Source organism: Oryctolagus cuniculus, chromosome 2 (genome assembly GCF_964237555.1).
Source record: "Oryctolagus cuniculus chromosome 2, mOryCun1.1, whole genome shotgun sequence".
Lineage (NCBI taxonomy): Eukaryota > Metazoa > Chordata > Mammalia > Lagomorpha > Leporidae > Oryctolagus > Oryctolagus cuniculus.
Window position 1 is genome coordinate 135,782,768 of NC_091433.1, and position 18,791 is coordinate 135,801,558.

Genomic DNA, 18,791 nt, shown 5'->3' on the forward strand with positions numbered 1-18,791 from the left:
CATCATAGGCCTGTCGGAGCCATGATTTATGACTCAAAAATGTGTTGTGGTATATAGCAAGGCATCAGGGACCTCATTGACTGAACACTTGTTTATTTTTACACTTAAGGGGCTTTGAAAGTAAGCTTCAAACTACTTTTCCTCAAAGAAGAACTAGGGAAAGGTTTTGAAAGGTGGACTCCATTTCAAAACATTGGCTGGGCCACTGGGTCACATTTCAGATATAAAGGTTTATGTTTTCCCACACCACTTTAAGTGCAGACTCAACTTCCACACTCCAAGACATTTGGCTCCCAATGGAAGAATCTGGCCTTTTCCATGTCTTTCCGCCCCTCTCTGTAGAACTCCCTTAATAGTTAAGTATGTGAGGTATGGTAGGAAAGGTGTACATTAGAGGCTTTCTTTGACTGCCAAAAGTAATAAGAATAGTGTTATATTTTATGAGAGCAATAAATGTGATTATGAAGGGAAAATTTGCTTGCAAGGTAGCTCTGTGCCAGCACTACACATTCTCTCTTTCTGAGCATTACTTTCTTTCATCATACCCTTAGCAAAGTATTAAGCACACACTGCAACAAAAGCATTGAGGACAGTGTCAAGAGAAAGGCCTAATATGTGAAACCATTGTAAAAAAGGAAAAAAAGGCAAAAGTATTATATGAAAACAGGTCAAAGTAATACTGTGTCATTTCAATTACAATAACCCCATAGAAATGATTGAGATGAAAGTAGAACAGTTGAATCTTGGGACAAAGTTGGAAAGATGTTAGGGAGAAGAGTGACATCTGACTGTTTCCAAACTCCAGGATGACAGTTCTATTCAGGAGAATGTATCCTCACTTGGTCGCAGGAGCCTAGTTTCTTAAGACCTGAGACAATATTAAACTTGGAGTCTGCAAAGAGGGTCAAATCAGGTTCTTCCAACCTTCTCTGTACAACTCACCTCTACTCTTCACTTACTTAGCCAGCAGCATTATCACTTACATTAATGACTAAATCTGCAATGATCAAAAAAGTAGAATGTGTCTTTGGCCAAATGGTTCTTATTGTTGGATCCAAGCCCCAAACTTGGCAGGCCAGAGCTAATATAACCTTCAGGATATCTGTACACTATGACACACTTTATTTCTTACTGCAAAAAAATGCTTAATGTAATTACAGCCAGGCCTAGTTCTTCCAGTATTAATTTATCCTCATGGCTGGGTAGCCGGAAATGTAACTAGTAAAGAATTCGCTAACATGAGAGGCAGGGAATTTGGCAAGAGCTTATTAATCTGAAGTTTTATTTTTTCATCCAAATAGAAAGGGAGTTTGCAAACTGGTTAAGAATAACCAGGTCAACTTGTATGTTTTCTTAACTTTAAAACTTTTATTCTTTTCACATTAAAAAAAAGTACGTGGAGTTGGACAGGGGTGGTTAGGGTGAAGGGAGGTTGTCTGCTCAATAAAAGTTATAAGGAGATATGTGTCAGCTGCAGAATTTTCACTTTCTGGCTTCAGTCAGCAACAGCTGCAAAATATCTACTCTAGCTCATGTCTTTTATGACTTTTACTAACTTCTTATTCAAAAATTTTTTATCGATTTCCTAAGGAATCTCACCACAGAGAGCTTCATAAAGAGAGAGAACACATTTGAACATGATGCCACAGCCACTACCACAGCTGAGTCAAAAACCTGCAGGATAATCTCCCTATTAGCTCCAGGCCTTTCTGTTAGCCTGCAATGTTTTCCAGAAAAAGCAACATTATTTTGTTTTACCATATCTACTACACTATAATCACTGAACTTGCCTCTACAATCAAAAGCCATCACTGGGGCCCCACTCCCCAAACAACATCTAAGCTCTCTGGCATGAATTCAGCTATTTTCATAAATTACCATTTCTTTTCCTCTCCACCCATATCTCCCACTATTTCCATGCCTTAAACTCTAAATCCTTACCATACCAAACTCTGCAGTCTCCCCCATTCATCCAGCTTCTCTCTTATTCCTGAGCCTTATATGTACAGTTCCCTTCTTCTTTGTTACCCCACCTTCCCCATATTTTGCCTTGCTTTCTCCTCGACCTCCAAGTCTCAACTTGGGTACCATCTCCCCCAGCATGTTTCTCTCATCACCACAGAACAGGACTACCTGCCCTACTTGTGTACTGGCAAGGTAGAACTTGCCCAGATGACTGATCTTCAATAGTCATAGTCACATTTTACTGGAACCATCATATAGTATTAGTGTCCTTGTCCAGACAACTGGCCATGGGGGTTCAAGCTGTTTTCTTTTCAAGTATGTGTCTTACTCTCTAGTACCTGGAATACTCATCCCTCATATAAACAATTCTCGGCTTTAAAAAAAATACAAATAGGTATTTAAGACATATATTGATTTTGTGTTCTTCTGTAAACTATACGTTTAGTTCCATAGGTTTGTTAATATGTTATCTTAAGCCTTTCAAATACTAGCAAGACACTCTGTCTCCACCTTAGCTCAATGTCATGGACACAGAAAGCTTTCAATAAGTATTAGATGGCTCTCTCTCTCTCTCTCTCTCTTTCTCTCTCTTTGTGTGTGTGTGTGTGTCCCTCTGCCTCCCTCCCTCTCTCTCTATAACTCTGCCTTTCAAATAAATAAAATAAAACTTAAAAAAAAGATATCTGATCCTCTAGATAGCTAATCAACTACCCAGTATCAGGCAGTTGGTTCTACAAAGCTGTGACCACACATCACCACCCAAAAGAGAAAAGATGGAATTAGTGATGGGTAAGATTTGACAGACTAAGAGTTTTCTGAAAATTGTTCTGAATGAGCATGGTGCTATGGAAGTCCAGGAGCACCTAGAGAGCAGTGTGGGATACTGATGTGTAGAAAAGAGTTGAACCTTCAGGGAGGTAGAAAATATAGAAGAGGGAGGGGAAATGAGAACCAGTCTCAAGCTACCCACTTTCCCTTCACCTAAGTCTTATTCAGAAGTGATATTTGGGAAATACATCTATTCTAATCCTGGAACTACCCTCAGTTAACCTAAGGTTGTCATGGTAACTCAGTAGAAAGAATATGGATCCTGAAAAAAGAATAGGGGTTCCCTAGTCATCTCATAGACCCAGTTTCTTCATTTTTAAAATGAGTTAAAGGGGCCAGAGTTGTGGAGTAATGGGTGAAGCTGCTGCCTGAGAGGCCGGCATCCTATATGGGCACCAGCACACATCCTGGCTACTCCACTTCTGATCCAGCTCCAAGCTAATGCATCTGGGAAAGCAGAGGAAGATGGCCCAAGTGTTTGAGCCCCTTCCACCCATGTTAGAGACCTGGAGAAAGCTCCTAGCTCCCTGGCCCAGTGCTGGCTGTTGCAACCATCTGGATAGTGAAACAGCAGATGGAAGACACTCTCTCTCTCTCTCTCTCTCTCTCTCTCTCTCTCTCCTGCTCTCTGTAACTCTTTCAAATAAATAAATAAAATCTTAAAATAAAATGGATATACAGTACTTAACTTGCAAGAGGTAATATATGCCTGACATATAATGGGTGCTTAAAGTTTCCTTCCCCTTCAATGGCATTGCAATCCTTTTTCAGTTTAGTATTTAGTTTACAGTTGAAATCACTGTGCTCTCAGAACCCATGTGTACATGAGGAGGAAGAAAATAGGGTATATCCACAGTTGAAACCTCTTAGATAGAGAGGTGCCTGTTGCTAACAATATGAAATTAACTCTATCTTTCTGATGCCAAAACAACTGGAAGATAAATGTGAAAATTCAGCCAATTGGCTCTAAGTTCTCTGTATCTCTGAATATCCTAGTATTTAGTTGTGTGGAAGAAACACTATATGATTTGTTGACTTCTTCATTTGTCATCATGTGGCTTGGCCTTTTAGAGATAGGATCATCAATATTGGTAACAGTTGTCATTTTAAGCCTTCACGTTTTCTGTCCCTCATCAATCCAGGTCATGGCCAAATTATTGGCTCACTGTGGTCCCTAGGAAGATTCAGGTGTACCCCTTTGTCATTATCCCATTGAGACTTTCTGTTCTGTTTCTGAGCAGAGTTCTTAAAATAAGAAAATTTTAAACAAATTTGGATTCCATGAAGCAGCAATTAATTTGGTTTGTTAAATTAGTTGGGCTATTTCAAAATCCTGTGTCAATTCACCTGATACATTTTTTTTAGAGTTGTCTCTTGCCAAATTACACACCGAATTTCCAACAATGGAACAGGTTTTTAAAAAGGTGAGTCAGAGAGAAATGAATTGAAGACTTTCAGAGCTGAGGGAAACTTGGATTATGTAGCCTCACCTTTCATTTTACGAATGAAGTGTGACCCAGAGCCCAAGATCACACAAGCAGGTTATGGCAAAACTGGGCTAGAATTCAGTTCTTACACAGTCAGTGCCTTTCCTCCTAAAACAGAAACTGATATTCAAAAGGTTTGAAAGAAGCAATAGCTAACACAGTCATGATTGGCTACTGCAGGAAATTTAGAAGTTGAGATTCCTCAAATACCCACTGGTAACAGTTCAAAGAATTTGACCAAATTTTTCATCAATAAGCAATGGTGGACTGGGCAAAGGAGTACATCTGACCATTCTAGATTTTTTATTGTATCTTATATTTTTGAAATAGTTCTCAACCAGGGGTTTTTCATCCTGCAGGGCTCATTTTTGTAATATCCTAAGACATCTTTGGTCATCAAAACTTAGCATGGGAGTGTGAGGGGCTGCTACTGGTATCCAGAAAGTAGATACCAGCAATGCTGCGAAAGATCGTGCAGTGCACAGGATAGAACTCCACAGCAAAGAATGCCATGGCCTAAAATATTGCCAAGGTTGAGAAACCATGTGCTGGTAGTTCTCAACTTTATCAGAACCAGTGTCTACTTCCTATAACTCTCTTTACCATCCTGAAATAAAATCATGGAAATTATAAACTACTAACATCCACAGTATAGTAATTATAAACTACTAACATCATACATAAGGGGAAATAAAGATAAAATAGGTCATAAGAAAATAATCTCTAGTTCAATTGGTGACACTCAGAGATGACTACCCTAGAGAGTGCTTGTGCCTGTTCTCTGATTCTTCACTCAGAGCATCACAGAGAGGCCTTGTAGAGCAGGAAGCAGCACAAATGGCTCTGTCTCCCTGACATCACTGCTTAACTCAGCGAGCAAATCTCAATAAAACTTTGAGCAAAATCAAACCAAATCTCACTTTAATTTTTAGAGTCAGTATACATTAAAACCATGCAAAAACCACTTTCTGTTTATTTGAGCACCAGACTGCATATCTACTGGGGCATCCACAAGTCTTGCAGTCATCAGCAATGACTCATTCTGAAGAACTCAGTCATCATTAAATGTCAACGGCACCTTCCAAATACCAAGTCAGTCTAACTCCACGCTTCTAAAACATCTGTGGGCCAATGTTGTACAGCCAGTTAAGCCACCACTTGTAATGCCAGCGTTCAATATCGGATCATTAGTTCCACTTCTGATTTAGCTCCCAGCTAACATGCCTGGGAAAGCAACAAAGAATGGTTCAAACACTTGGGCCCTTATCATCAATGTGGGAAACCCAGATGGAGTTCAGGGTTCCTGACCCAGGCCTGGCCGAGACCTGACTGTTGAACATATTTGGGGAATGAAACAGTATATGAAAGATCTCTCTCTCTCTCTCTCTTTCTCTAATCCCTCTGCCAGTCAGATAAGTGAATAAATCTTTAAATAAAAGGGCCAGTGCTATGGTGCAGTGGATTAAAGCCCCAGCCTGCAATGCCAGCATCCCATATGGGCACCGATTCCAGTCCTGGCTGTGCCATTTCCGATCCAACTCTCTGCTATGGCCTGGAAAAGCAGTAGAAGATGGCCCAACTCCTTGGATCCTTGCACCCACGTGGGAGACCCAGAAGAAGCTCCTGGATTCTGGCTTCTGATCAGCTCAGTTCTGGCTGTTACAGTCATTTGGGAATGGAAGTGGAATGGAAGACCTCTCTCTATATATATATTTTTCTCTGTAACTCTGTCTTTAAAATAACAAAATAAAAGACCTTCTGGGAGGACAATCCTGGGCCTTGGAGTGCCACTCTCTTAGATGGTGAATTACGTATTTTTACAACACAAAAAAATTGAGTGATTTAATTGAATATGCAGCAGCTTTTCACAGTTATTTCTGTTCAATAAAAATAAAAATTATTATGTATTCCTTTCCGCTAACATGAGAATTTCTTTGGTGGTGGGCCCCTATATATTATTTTTAGCAAAATACCAAATTGACTTCTAAAACTATCCATGCCTGTATCATTTATTTTTTCTTTAAAAAAACCACATGCATGTATCTATTTTACGATACTGAAATTTGAAAAATGCACTTTCTCCTAAAACCCTATTTCCAGGGATTTTTCCATTAAGGATTTCTTTTATTTTTAAATGAAAGAACTTCAGATATCATTTTTATTAATTTCCCAAAGCGTATTTATGAATATGACAAGCAAAGAAAAGCAAAACAAAAATAATGACTAAAATAATCCATCAACAGGTTCTGAAAACTTGTCTCTCAAATGAGTGAAGACCATAGTAATTTCTCTTCTCCGAGAATGGATGTGTGTGTTTTCTATTGTACAGGGAAGAGCTGTATTTCCATGTTCTAATACGATTTTACAACAATATAACCTCAGCAGTTGGCTAACTGGTATTTTTCTAGCTAAGCCACCACTTAAGCACACTAAATTATTGTTGATTTTCAAATTCTTAACTGATGAATAAACTGAAAGATGTTAGCTATGCTAAGAAATGAACCAATGAGGGAAAATATTTTCAAAAAATGTCCCTTATTCTTTAATATACAGGATGCAAATCTTACTAAAAATAAATCAGTTACAAGAACTTAAACCATGGCCCACATATACACCGTATGCATGATCAAAAGTAGTGGGTAGGGAAGCTGGCATTGTGGCATAGCAGGCATCTCCTATGGTGTTGGTTTATGTCTCAGCTGCTCCACTTTTGACCCGCTCCCTTCTAATGGCCTGGGAAGTTTTTGGGCCCCCGCCACCTACATGGGAACACAAATGAAGCTCCTGTCCCCTGGCTTCTGCCTGGCCCAGTCTTAGATGTTGCTGCCATCTAGGAAGTAAACCAGTAGATGGAAGATTCTCTCTCTCTTCTCTCTCTCTCTCTCTCCCTGTCTCACCTCACCTCTCCTTCTGTAACTCTGCTTTTCAAATAAATAAATAAATAAATCCTTGAGAAAAAAAAAAAAAGTACTGGTTTGGGAAATGGGTGTTTGACCTAGCGAGTTAGGATGTCCACATCCCAAATTGGAGTGCCTGGGTTTGAGTCCCCGCACCAGCTTCTGACTAGAGCTGCTTGCTAATCAGACCCTGGGATGGAGTGGCTCAGAGACTTTGGTGTTTGGGTCCCTGAGATCCATAGGAGAGACCTGCATTCAGTTCCCAAACCCAACCCTGGCTTCCAGCCAGGGGCCATTGTAAGCATGTAAGGTCTGAACCAGCAGATTTAAGCTTTGTCTGTCTGCCTCTGAAATAAATAATTTTTTAAATGGTAGGTAGGAACGGGAGAGTGAAGGAATGAGCTGATGGAGCTTGAGAGTTACTTCTACTCACAATCCTTTTTCTAGAGCCACATCAATTTTGTGTTTTATTTGTATGCTTCCACAAGATTTTGTTCCAACAAAGGATTTCCCCATCAAAAAATTTGAAAACCTCTGCCCTAAGGGAAATTAGGAAGCCGACATAAAGAAATATAATATAGGTCAAATTTCATCACAACAAATACTATTGTGACAAAAATCTCTATATAGCAAAAGATTTCTGAGCCCTAGGCAATAACCCATTTGTCATAAGAAATATGCAATACAATAAAATAAAAAGAATTCAAGCAATCTTTTTATTGCAATGGCCTTTGACCTGTATTCCTTGCTCAGAAGAAGAATGAATCTTTAAGTTGGACTTCAGTGCTGCTACTTTCTCTAGTATAGTCACTTCCTTTTCAATCTGCTTCTTGTCGACCTCATATTTATAGTGAAATAAAAGACCTGAGTTGGTAAAAGAAGCATGTGGAAATACGTTCCATAAACTCTAAATGATTACTCTTTATGTTTTCAAGAAGAATAACAGTAGTCACAAGTCATATTGATGCTTTCTATGGTAGGAACAGCTAGTTGCTACATAAAGCTCATTCTTTGTAATCCAAAACCTGATTTTAATTACATGCATTTGCATCTGAAATATGATCCACATTCCCAGCCACCTTTGCTATGAAATGTGGCCAATGAAAGGGAAAATGTCACGTGAGTCTTCAGAGAAGTCCACTTACAAGGAACAGTCCTGGCAGAAAAGAGCTGCCCTCCTCCATCCTGTGGCCTTGAAGTCAGTTGTAACAGCTATGCCTTCTACGGTTCTTTGGGAAAATTAATTGTCCTGGAGGATAGAAGCCATGTATTGTGAAGCAGGGAAATAGAAGAATCTTGAATTCCCAAAGCTTTAGGAGAACCACGAAAGAGCCTTGGATTGTCTATCTCTGAACTACAGTTGCACAGAAGATTGAACAACTGTGAAATGTATCCACTATGGCTGGGATTCTGTTACTGGCAGCTGAACAACATTGATACACATTTTCCTATTCCATCCAGTTTATCCTTCTTTCTGGTATACTTTGAGATTATATTGCATCTATTGTACTATTCATGCAAAATATACTATGAATTTCTCCTAGGTACCAGGGCTTGTGCCAGCACTTGAAATTTTTTTTCAACCAAGATAAATAAGACATAGCTTTTTCTTGCATGAAAAAATCTCCTTAATTTGAGTCAGTTTAATGAATAATGTGCCTTTCTTAATGGAGCTTATAAAACTACCCTAGAAAATGCTTTAAAATTCTACTAGAGCTTATCATGTGCTTTTATTTTTTAACAATTCAAATTTTTTACAGTTTTTTAGATACAGTTGACATAATAAACCACACATTTTCATACTATAATTTTATGAGGTTTCAAATGTGCATCCACCCATGAAACCAAACACAGTGAAGATAGTAAATATAGTCACTATTCCTAAAAGTTCCCTTATGTCTCCATAAAACCTCCTTTCCATCCTCCTCATCTCCCACCTTCAGGCAACAGTTATTTCTCTTTCCTTCTCTAGAGATCAGGTTTTTTTAGTTTTTTATAAATATATATGCTATTTTTTTGACAGGCAGAGTTAGACAGTGAGAGAGAGAGACAGAAAGATCTTCCTTCCATTGGTTCACCCCCTAAATGGCCGCAACGGCTGGAGCTGCGCCGATCCAAAGCCAGGAGCCAGGTGCTTCCTCCTGGTCTCCCAAGCGGGTGCAGGGCCCAAGCATCATCCTCCACTGCCTTCCTGAGCCACAGCAGAGAGCTGGGCTGGAAGAGGAGCAACCGGTATATGCTAATTTTGACCAACAACTCTGATAGAAAAACACATGGCTACTTGCATGCATGTTTTTGCTTAGTCTAGAGCCTAATCTGTCTCCCAGATTTCTAAGATGGTAAACTATTCTGCTATTGTTTGTTTTCCCATAACTTATACTACTGTATCCAAAGTTAATTGCATATAGATAAGGAAAAAGGAGTTCTTGATGTTCACCCTTTCAATTATATGCATGATCAAAGAAAAATATTTTTATTTGTAAGTATGGAGGAATGCCAAGTTGAAACTTAAATGTATTACATGAGTACTGGGACACAGAATTTATTTTTAAAGGATTCCCATTTAATTCAAGATATTTACTGGCTTCCAGATGCCCCAGGCATCTTAGGGCTAAAAGAGAGAATCTATACACACATATGCACATCTTAACATTTTAAAAATAATTTCAAATGTTGCCAGTATTTGAAGTTTTGTGTTATCATACATTTTCCTTAATGATCCCAATTTGACAGTTCCAGCTTAAAATGCTGCTAATGTTGGCACTTTGTAAAGGGTATGCATGATGGTGAGATTGCCAGGTGAAGTACAAGACAGCCACTAAAAATTAGAAATAATATTAGTATAAATATGCTCCAAATATTGGACAAAACAAATGCTAAAAAAAGAGATTGTTTATCTTTTTATCTGAAATTTAGCATTAACTGTGTTTCTAAATTTTTACTTGCGAGATCCAGCAACCTTCAAACTGTGTGAGGATCATGATGAATCTGGGAGATGAGGACTGGTAGAGAGGAGAGGAAATGCAGCCTGAGTGCTGGCTGAGACTAAGACAAACACCCTCTGCCAAACCTGGGGAATGCAATGGACCCAGTCAGAAACCCAAAATGAGTTTCTAGTTGCTAAGATGTAAAAGCGAAAACTTTATTTTAACCCATGAATGAGATTGTTTCATGTCAATTTTATTTCATTTTAGAAGTCTGGTGCCTAGAGTTGTCCTTCTGGAAACTCCTTAGACTTGGGTAGCCCCAGCTCCACTTTTCCAGCTGGGAGGCTTTCTGACACACCTCTGACCTCTCAGGGATAAGGTCACATAGCACCTCAACCCTGTATAGTGAGGACACAAGGCTCTTTGTTCCTTACATGGGCAGGGCTTGCCTGACCCTATAGTCTAGGCTTGTGGAGGAAACATGTTAGAAGGTATGGTTTGAAGGGTACTGAGAAATTCTCTTGTCCTTTTCCCTACCAGTAAACCACTACCTTAAACAAACATTCCCCAAACTCCCAGGTAGCTGACGTCTAATACTAAGTGGTCTTAAATGTGGCAGGTGCAAATAAAATCCAAGCTGGGGATGTTTACCATTAAATTAATGTAACAAAGTGGCAAGCATTAGGCTCATGGGTTGGAGAGCCACATACCATATTGGAGTGTCCAGGTTCAAGTCTCAGCTCTGTGCCCACTTCTAGCTTCCTGTAAATGTGCACCTGGGAAGCAGTAGATGATGGCTAAAGTGGCTGGGTCTCTGCCACCCACGTGGGAGACCTGGACTGAGTTCCAAGTTCCTGATTTTGGCCTGACCCAACCCTAGCTGTTGGGGACACTTTGGGGGTGAACCAGCAAATGGGAGCCCTCTCTATTACTCTTGCCTCACAAATAAGAAATTTTTGTAGTGCTACCTGACTGAATGAAGATGCACAGCTTAAGAAAATGGAGACTATTCCTTTGAAAGTTGTTGGAACTCCTTAGAAAATCATCCATTTTCGTTTCTTTGATTCTTTCACAATGTCTTATATTTAGAAAGTAAGTGTTCAATAATTATGTGCTTAGTTGTTGAAAGGAAATATAAAAATAATGCAATAAGACATTGACTGATGATAGTTCATATACTTTATGGCACACATAGGTGCTTACATGTTTCCTAAACAAAGTAGTACAAGTGTGGTATTTGACCAAGTTTGCCATAAATTCTCTTCTAGTGAATTTCTAAATATCTTCTTGTTTATCATATCTGTCATGTTTCTCTAAGAGTGTTAACAGAAATCTCTCTCTCAGTATCTACATGAGCAAAATAAACCCAAAATTGTTTTAAAATAATTTCAAATTCCTACTTTAAAAACAGAATAAGTTTCTGCTAACTCAATAAAAGATGATAGTGGAGTAGTGGGAGAGGCAGTGGAGGAGTCAATATCTAGACATCAGACTTGGCCCTGCAGCTGTAGATGATACTACTAATGATGGCCATGCAATTTATTGTACAAACCCCACACTGTTGAGTGTGAAAAAGGTGGTAAGGAAACTCAAACAATAGTAACATACGCAAACCAAACAAACCAGGATGCTAGCTTACCCTCTAAGTCTAGACATGCCCATTTCCCCACCGAAAGCTCAGTTTCATCGTCTATAAAACTGCACGTATGATAAGAAAACCCATGTGGTCCTTTCAATTCTAAAATCTTTAACTGAGACTCGGCACTCATTTCTTATTAATGCCTAACGTCTGTGCTTCAGATCAAAATGTGTGCTGTATTCATTCACATCTTCTCTCACAGCTCTAGTCAATGGACATTTCTGACCATAGGAAATCCTCTTGGAGATCAATTTCAGAAAATGTAGTCTTCCTAACAGTCTGTGTCTAGTTATGAAGCAGCTTTCAGCATTCTGTCGCAAATGCAGTCGCCTGGAGGAAAGCAGGGACCACCATTTCCGCTTACTCTTCCTTGCATATGATTTTCATTTTAATTATGGCAGAAGACAAGTAATAGGAATAATGATGAGAAGATTGAGGCAGAAGATTTATTTATCACTGAACCCAATTCTCGTCCTAATTTTCTATAGCTGTCCCCCTTTCCATGCTTCAGGTATTTTTTTGCACCATGAGATTTTATTCAACTTTATTCTGAAATAGTGAGTAGTTTCCGTATAACCTTTCTTCCTAGCCAACTAGAACAGCAATCTGTTACTTACACATGCATAATTTCACCTGATCCTTATGCCTGTTCTGGAGAAGTTCATGACAGATGATTCAGAGAAGGCAACAGACTTATCTAAAGAGATACAATCAGTGAGCAGTAGTCAGAATTAGAACCCAGTCTGACTTCATTATGCCAGATTGCCTCTTAGGAAATCCCATCATCATTGAGCGAAGACTAATAGATAATAGTAACTTCTGTTTTCTTCAATAGTCAAACTATTTTTAATATCAGAAATATGATCACATGGTGGCATCATATAAACAGGCATAGTAAGATGGTTAATAGTGATTCAAGTATGAAATTTTCGCCCAGCATGTCCCTTCAACACGGCTGTCCTTAATCCCCACCTAATACAAAGTTATAGATGACTGTTTCTGATGAAATATCATAGTATGTTCAAATGTTCTGCATTATTCAGTGACTTTGTATATTGATTAAAATAACAACAAAATATTTCTCATCTAACCTCATGTAAATGAATAGGATGGAAGAAAGTATTTAGTGTTGTAATTGTACACTTTAAAGTAATAATTTTTTTTTTTTAAAAAAAGGGGGATTCAAGACTTGAACTTTTTTTTAAGATTTATTCATTTATTTGAAAGGCAGAGTTACAGAGAGAGAGAGGTCTTCTATCCTCTGGTTCACTTCCCAAATGGCTACAACAGCCAGAGCTGCACCAATCCAAAGCCAGGAGCTAGGAGCCACCCCCAGGTCTCCCACATGGGTTCAGGGGCCCAAAGACTTGGGCCATCCTCCACTGTCTTTCCCAGTCCATAGCATAGAGTAGATCGGAAGTGGAACAGCTGGGACTTGAACTGGCACTCAGACAGGACACTGGCACTGCAGACAGCAGCCCCGCCCACTATGCCATAATGCCAGCCCCAAGACTTGGACTTTTTTTTTTTTTTTTTTGACAGGCAGAGTGGACAGTGAGAGAGAGAGACAGAGAGAAAGGTCTTCCTTTTGCTGTTGGTTCACCCTCCAATGGCCGCCGCGGCCAGCGCGCTATGGCCGGCGCACCACGCTGATCCAATGGCAGGAGCCAGGTACTTATCCTGGTCTCCCATGGGGTGCAGGGCCCAAGCACTTGGGCCATCCTCCACTGCCTTCCCGGGCCACAGCAGAGAGCTGGCCTGGAAGAGGGGCAACCGGGACAGAATCCGGCGCCCTGACCGGGACTAGAACCTGGTGTGCTGGCACCACAAGGCGGAGGATTAGCCTAGTGAGCCGTGGCGCCAGCCTAAGGCTTGGACTTTTAAAGGGCGTATCAAACATATATATTTTTTTCTTTTTTTGACAGGCAGAATTAGAGAGAGAGAGAGAAAGGTCTTCCTTGCATTAGATCACCCCCCAAAATGGCCGCCAAGGCTGGAGCTACACCGATCCAAAGCCAGGTGCTTCCTCCTGGTCTCCAAGGCAGGTGCAGGGCCCAAGAACTTGGACCATCCGCCACTGCCTTCCGGGCCACAGCAGAGAGCTGGACTGGAAGAGGAGCAACCAGGACAGAATCCAGCACCCCAACCAGTACTAGAACCCAGGGTGCCAGCGCCACAGGCGGAGGATTAGCCTAGTGAGCCACGGCACCAGCCTCAAACACATAATTTTAAAAGTGGTGGACAACTCAGAGTATTTTAAATTCTCATTATTAAAAAAAATGTTAATAAGACTAAAAACTCACTGGAAAAATCATCTAGAGATTTCAAAGTGTCCTCTCATTCTGTATTTTTTTTTAATTTTTATTTAATGAACGCATTTTTACATAGGAATATAGTGGTTCTTTCCCCTATCATTCTGTATTATGATTGCCAAGGAAACTGAGTTAACCACCTCCAGAAAGACTTGGGATTAGATTTCAAAATGTAGGTGCTTTAAATAACCACTAAGTACTCTTGAATCCATGTTAAATGCTGAAGTATTTATAAATATTTCTTTTAAATATACAAATTTTTAAGTTCATCCAGACAGGTGCAAGAATATACCATATGCCAACAAACTGTCAAAATTTTTGACAAAGAGTCAACAAATTGTGGCAATGTTTTTAGAAGAGCACAGATCTTTGTATGACATAAAAATCCAATGCCAAGGAAAATCACCAGCCCCATCTGCATTAACTCATTTTAAACAAAAAGATTAAAAAAGAATTCCCATCTTTCTGCAAGTGTCATTTGCCTTGCCAAGAAATCTAGTCTTGTAAACCATTACTATGCCTGACTTAGCCTTAAAAGCTTCTGGACCTAACAAGTGATTAAGGTGTGGGAACCACAGGCTGAACTTAGGTCCTTGAAGTTGAGTTAAGGGACTATGACGAATTCAAACAATCTCTGCCAAAGGAACAATGAAACAGCAAAAGAGATTAGAGTCAGAAGAGGGAACATGCCAATGCTTTCTTGAAAAGCTACAGCTTAAAACAGAAAACGAATAACTTTTTTTTAAAAAAGATTTTTGCTTATTTTATTTGAGAGGTAGAATTACAGACAGCGAGATGGAGAGACAGGTCTTCCTTCCTTTGGTCCACTCCTCAGATGGCCGCAATGGCTGGAGCTATGCCAATCCAAAGAATAACTTTTTTTTTTTTAAGATTTATTTCATTTGTTTGAAAGGCAGAGTACGGAGAGAGAGAGAGAGAGAGAGAGAGAGGGTTTCCATCTACTGGTTCACTTTGCAAATGGCTGCAACTGCCAGGGCTGGACCACGCTGAAGTTAGGAGCCAGGAGATTCTTCCACATCTCCCATGTGGACACAGGAGCCCAAACACTTGAGCCATCTTCTGCTATGTTCCCGGGTACATTAGCAGGGAGTCAGATTAGAAGTGGAGCACGCATATAAGATGCAGATGCTACAGGTAGAGGCTTATTCTGCTACACCATAATGCTGGCCCTGATTTTTTTTAAAGGATTTTAGCTTCACTGCACACTGGAAGCAAATTCCTCATATATGATGTGTTTTGTTTATGTTCATTTCAATAGGTTTTCCTAGTTTTTTCTGCCTCAATAGAACAATAGATGTGCCCAAAGATCATAGTATAGGTGAGTTTCTTGTGTATGCATTAATAAACTAGTATTCATCATAGAATCAGTAAGGACAAGACTCTCTGCTTAAGATGAGATTTCTAAATCACATAAGAACAATAACAGCAAAAACTATAGAGATGGGATCCCTGCTTTCAGAGTCCATCCTGTAACTCAGGAAGATTAGGTATCTGCCTGTCCCAAAATAACCAACAATTGCAATAACAATGCAAAATAACTAACAATAACAATGAACTATATGGAAAAAATTAAGAAAACAACCCCATTTACAATAGCATCAAAAATATAATGCTCAGAATAAAGTTAACCAAGGAGATGTGAAATTTGCATGTTGTAAACTGTACACACTAATGAAAGAAACTGAAGACAAAACAAATAAATAGAAAGATATTCCATGTTCATGGATTAGAAGACTTACTATTATCAAAATTGCTGTACTGCCTGAAACAAACTGCAGATTCAATCAATCCCTATCAAAATTTAAATGACATTTTCCATTTTTAAAAGGAAAATATAATTGCAACTTTCTTGTGGAACCATAATAGACCATGAATAACCAAAGAAGTCTTGAGTAAAAATAGCATATCTGAACATACCATACTACAAAATGACTGGAAAATAAAATGTGAGGCTGCAGTAATCAAAATAACCCTACCTGAATGAAAACAGATACATTGACCAATGGAACACGATAGAGTCCAGAAATAAAGCCACGCACTTAGAATCTATTGATTTTTTGAATGATGTTAAGGACACACAATGGAGGAAGGACAATAAATAAATGGTGTTGGAAAAAATAAGTCTCCACACACAGAAGAGCAAATTGGGGTATATCACACTATTCAAAAAAGGCAACTCAAAATGGATTAAAAGCTTAAAAGTGAGACCCAAAGCTTAAAATTACTAAAATAAAGCATATAGGGAAAGCTCCATCTCATTGGTCTGGATAATGATATTTTTTTGGATGTGATCCCAAAAGCACAAACAATGAAAGACAAAAACAGAAAAATGGAATTACATCAAAATTAAAAGCATATCCACTATTAGTACTGTTAAAAGATAACCCATAGACTCAGAGAAAATATTTGCAGAGCATACATCTGGTAGGCTAATATCCAAAATATATAAAGGACTCAAACAACTTAATAACAAATGAGCCAAGGATCTGAATACACATTTCTCAAAAGAAGGCATACAAGTAACCAACAGATATGAAAAAATATGCTCAACATCACTAATCATCATAGAAATGCAAATTAAAACCATATTGAAATACCACCACACAACTGTTAGAATGGCTGCTACCAATAGACAAAAGATGTGTGTTAGTGAGCATATGGAGAAAACGGACCCTTTTACCGTTGGTGACTCTGTAAATTAGTATAGCCATTATGAAAACAGTATTGACACTCTCTAAGAAAAGTCAAAATAGAATTATTCTATAATACAGCAGTCCCACTTCTGGATATAGAGCCAAGGAAATTGGAATTAGTTTTCTGAAGTGATATCTGCATTCTGATTTTTATACATATACATATAAAAATGGAATGTTATTCAGCCTTACAGATGGAAGAAATCCTGTTATATACAACAACATGAATGAATCTGGAAGATGTTATTCTGAGTTAGATAAGCTTGTTACAGAAAGACAAATGATCTTAAGTATATATGGAATATAAAGAAGTCAAGCTCATAGAAATAGAGTAGAATGGTGTTCACCAGAAGCTAAGGGACAAGATAGGAAAAAGGGAGATGATGGTAAAAGACACAGAATTCCAGTTCTATGGAAATAAGTTGTAGTGATCTATTTCATAACATGGTGATTATAGTAAATAAGGAAGAAGCAATTTAAGAATTTTCAATGCCAGATTAAGTAATCTAGATTTTGTAGGCATTAAAACTGTGAACACTTTTAATGCTATAACGAGTACTCAAACAATATATTTCACTTTGTGTTTCTATGGGGGTGCAAACTGTTGAAATCTTTACTTAATGCATACTAAACTGATCCTCTGTAAAAAAAAAAAAAATTATCAACTCCCAACTTGACTCTCACTGGGATTAAACATGACAATAGGTCTGATCTGATTTCATCATCATTTAAAAAAAATCATCTATTATTCCTCACTTTATGTTTCTGTGTGGGAGCAAACTGTTGAAATCCTTACTTAATGTATACTAAGCTGATATTCTGTATATTAAGATAATCGAAAATGAATCTTGATGTGAATGGAAGGGGAGAGGGAGTGGGAAAGGGGAGGGCTGTGGGTGGGAGGGACGGTATGGGGGGGAAGCCATTGTAACCCATAAATCGTACTTTGGAAATTTATATTCATTAAATAAAAGTTAAAAAAAAAAACTTAAAAAAAAATTAAAATAGATCATGTGTGACTATATATTCTATATAACATACATTAATAATTATGTTAATTAATTACATTATTTTATATACTAGTATATAACAATATGAAATATAACATGCATTAATAACTATTAGTATAATGTGTATACATTATATATTTATTCAAGATATGAGGTTCAAGATGTATTTAAGAATACAAAAGTTAGAGCTGAGGGAACAATGTAAGAGTTTATTCTTAGAGTCCTAATTTGAGATTATAATTCAAAGAATCAAAATTATTGAACCTCTGAGATGCGTGAAATATAATGGCAGGACCCAAACAATTAGTAACAAATCACTTGACTTTGAAAATTAGGAAAAAAACCCACAAGCTATTTCAGTAAATTATAATGTGTTGATTTAAATGCAAAAGTTCATAAATTCTATGGAATAAAAAATGATAACCTTTAAGAATAAAGTAGACAAATATCAAAAGGCAACACAAAGAAAAGAAAAGGAGATGGATGGAACAAAGACAACATCAAAGAAATTAAATATGCTATGGTGAGATTAAAAATATTTTAGAGATTCACAACAGGATTGAAAATAGGAACAGGGCCGGCGCCGCGGCTCACTAGGCTATTCCTCCGCCTTGCGGCGCCGGCACACCGGGTTCTAGTCCCGGTTGGGGTGCTGGATTCTGTCCCGGTTGCCCCTCTTCCAGGCCAGCTCTCTGCTGTGGCCAGGGAGTGCAGTGGAGGATGGGCCCTGCACCCACATGGGAGACCAGGAGAAGCACCTGGCTGCTGCCATCGGATCAGCGTGGTGCATGGCCGCAGCGTGCCGGCCGCGGTGGCCATTGGGGGGTGAACCAATGGCGAAAAGGAAGACCTTTCTCTCTGTCTCTCTCTCTCACTGTCCACTCTGCCTGTCAAAAAAAAAAAAAAAAAAAGAAAGAAAGAAAAAGAAAAAGAACAGAACATGAAATGGAGAAAAAAATTTAAGAATTTATTTTAAGAGGAAATACATAATATAGAGTAAAATTTCAATAAA

At 38.6% G+C, this 18,791-nt stretch overlaps 1 pseudogene; it reads left to right on the forward strand.

Annotated features, from left to right (window-relative positions):
* Window positions 1–18,791, forward strand: part of LOC100345315 (centriolar and ciliogenesis-associated protein HYLS1-like) — a 141,254-nt pseudogene that overhangs the window by 55,463 nt on the left and 67,000 nt on the right.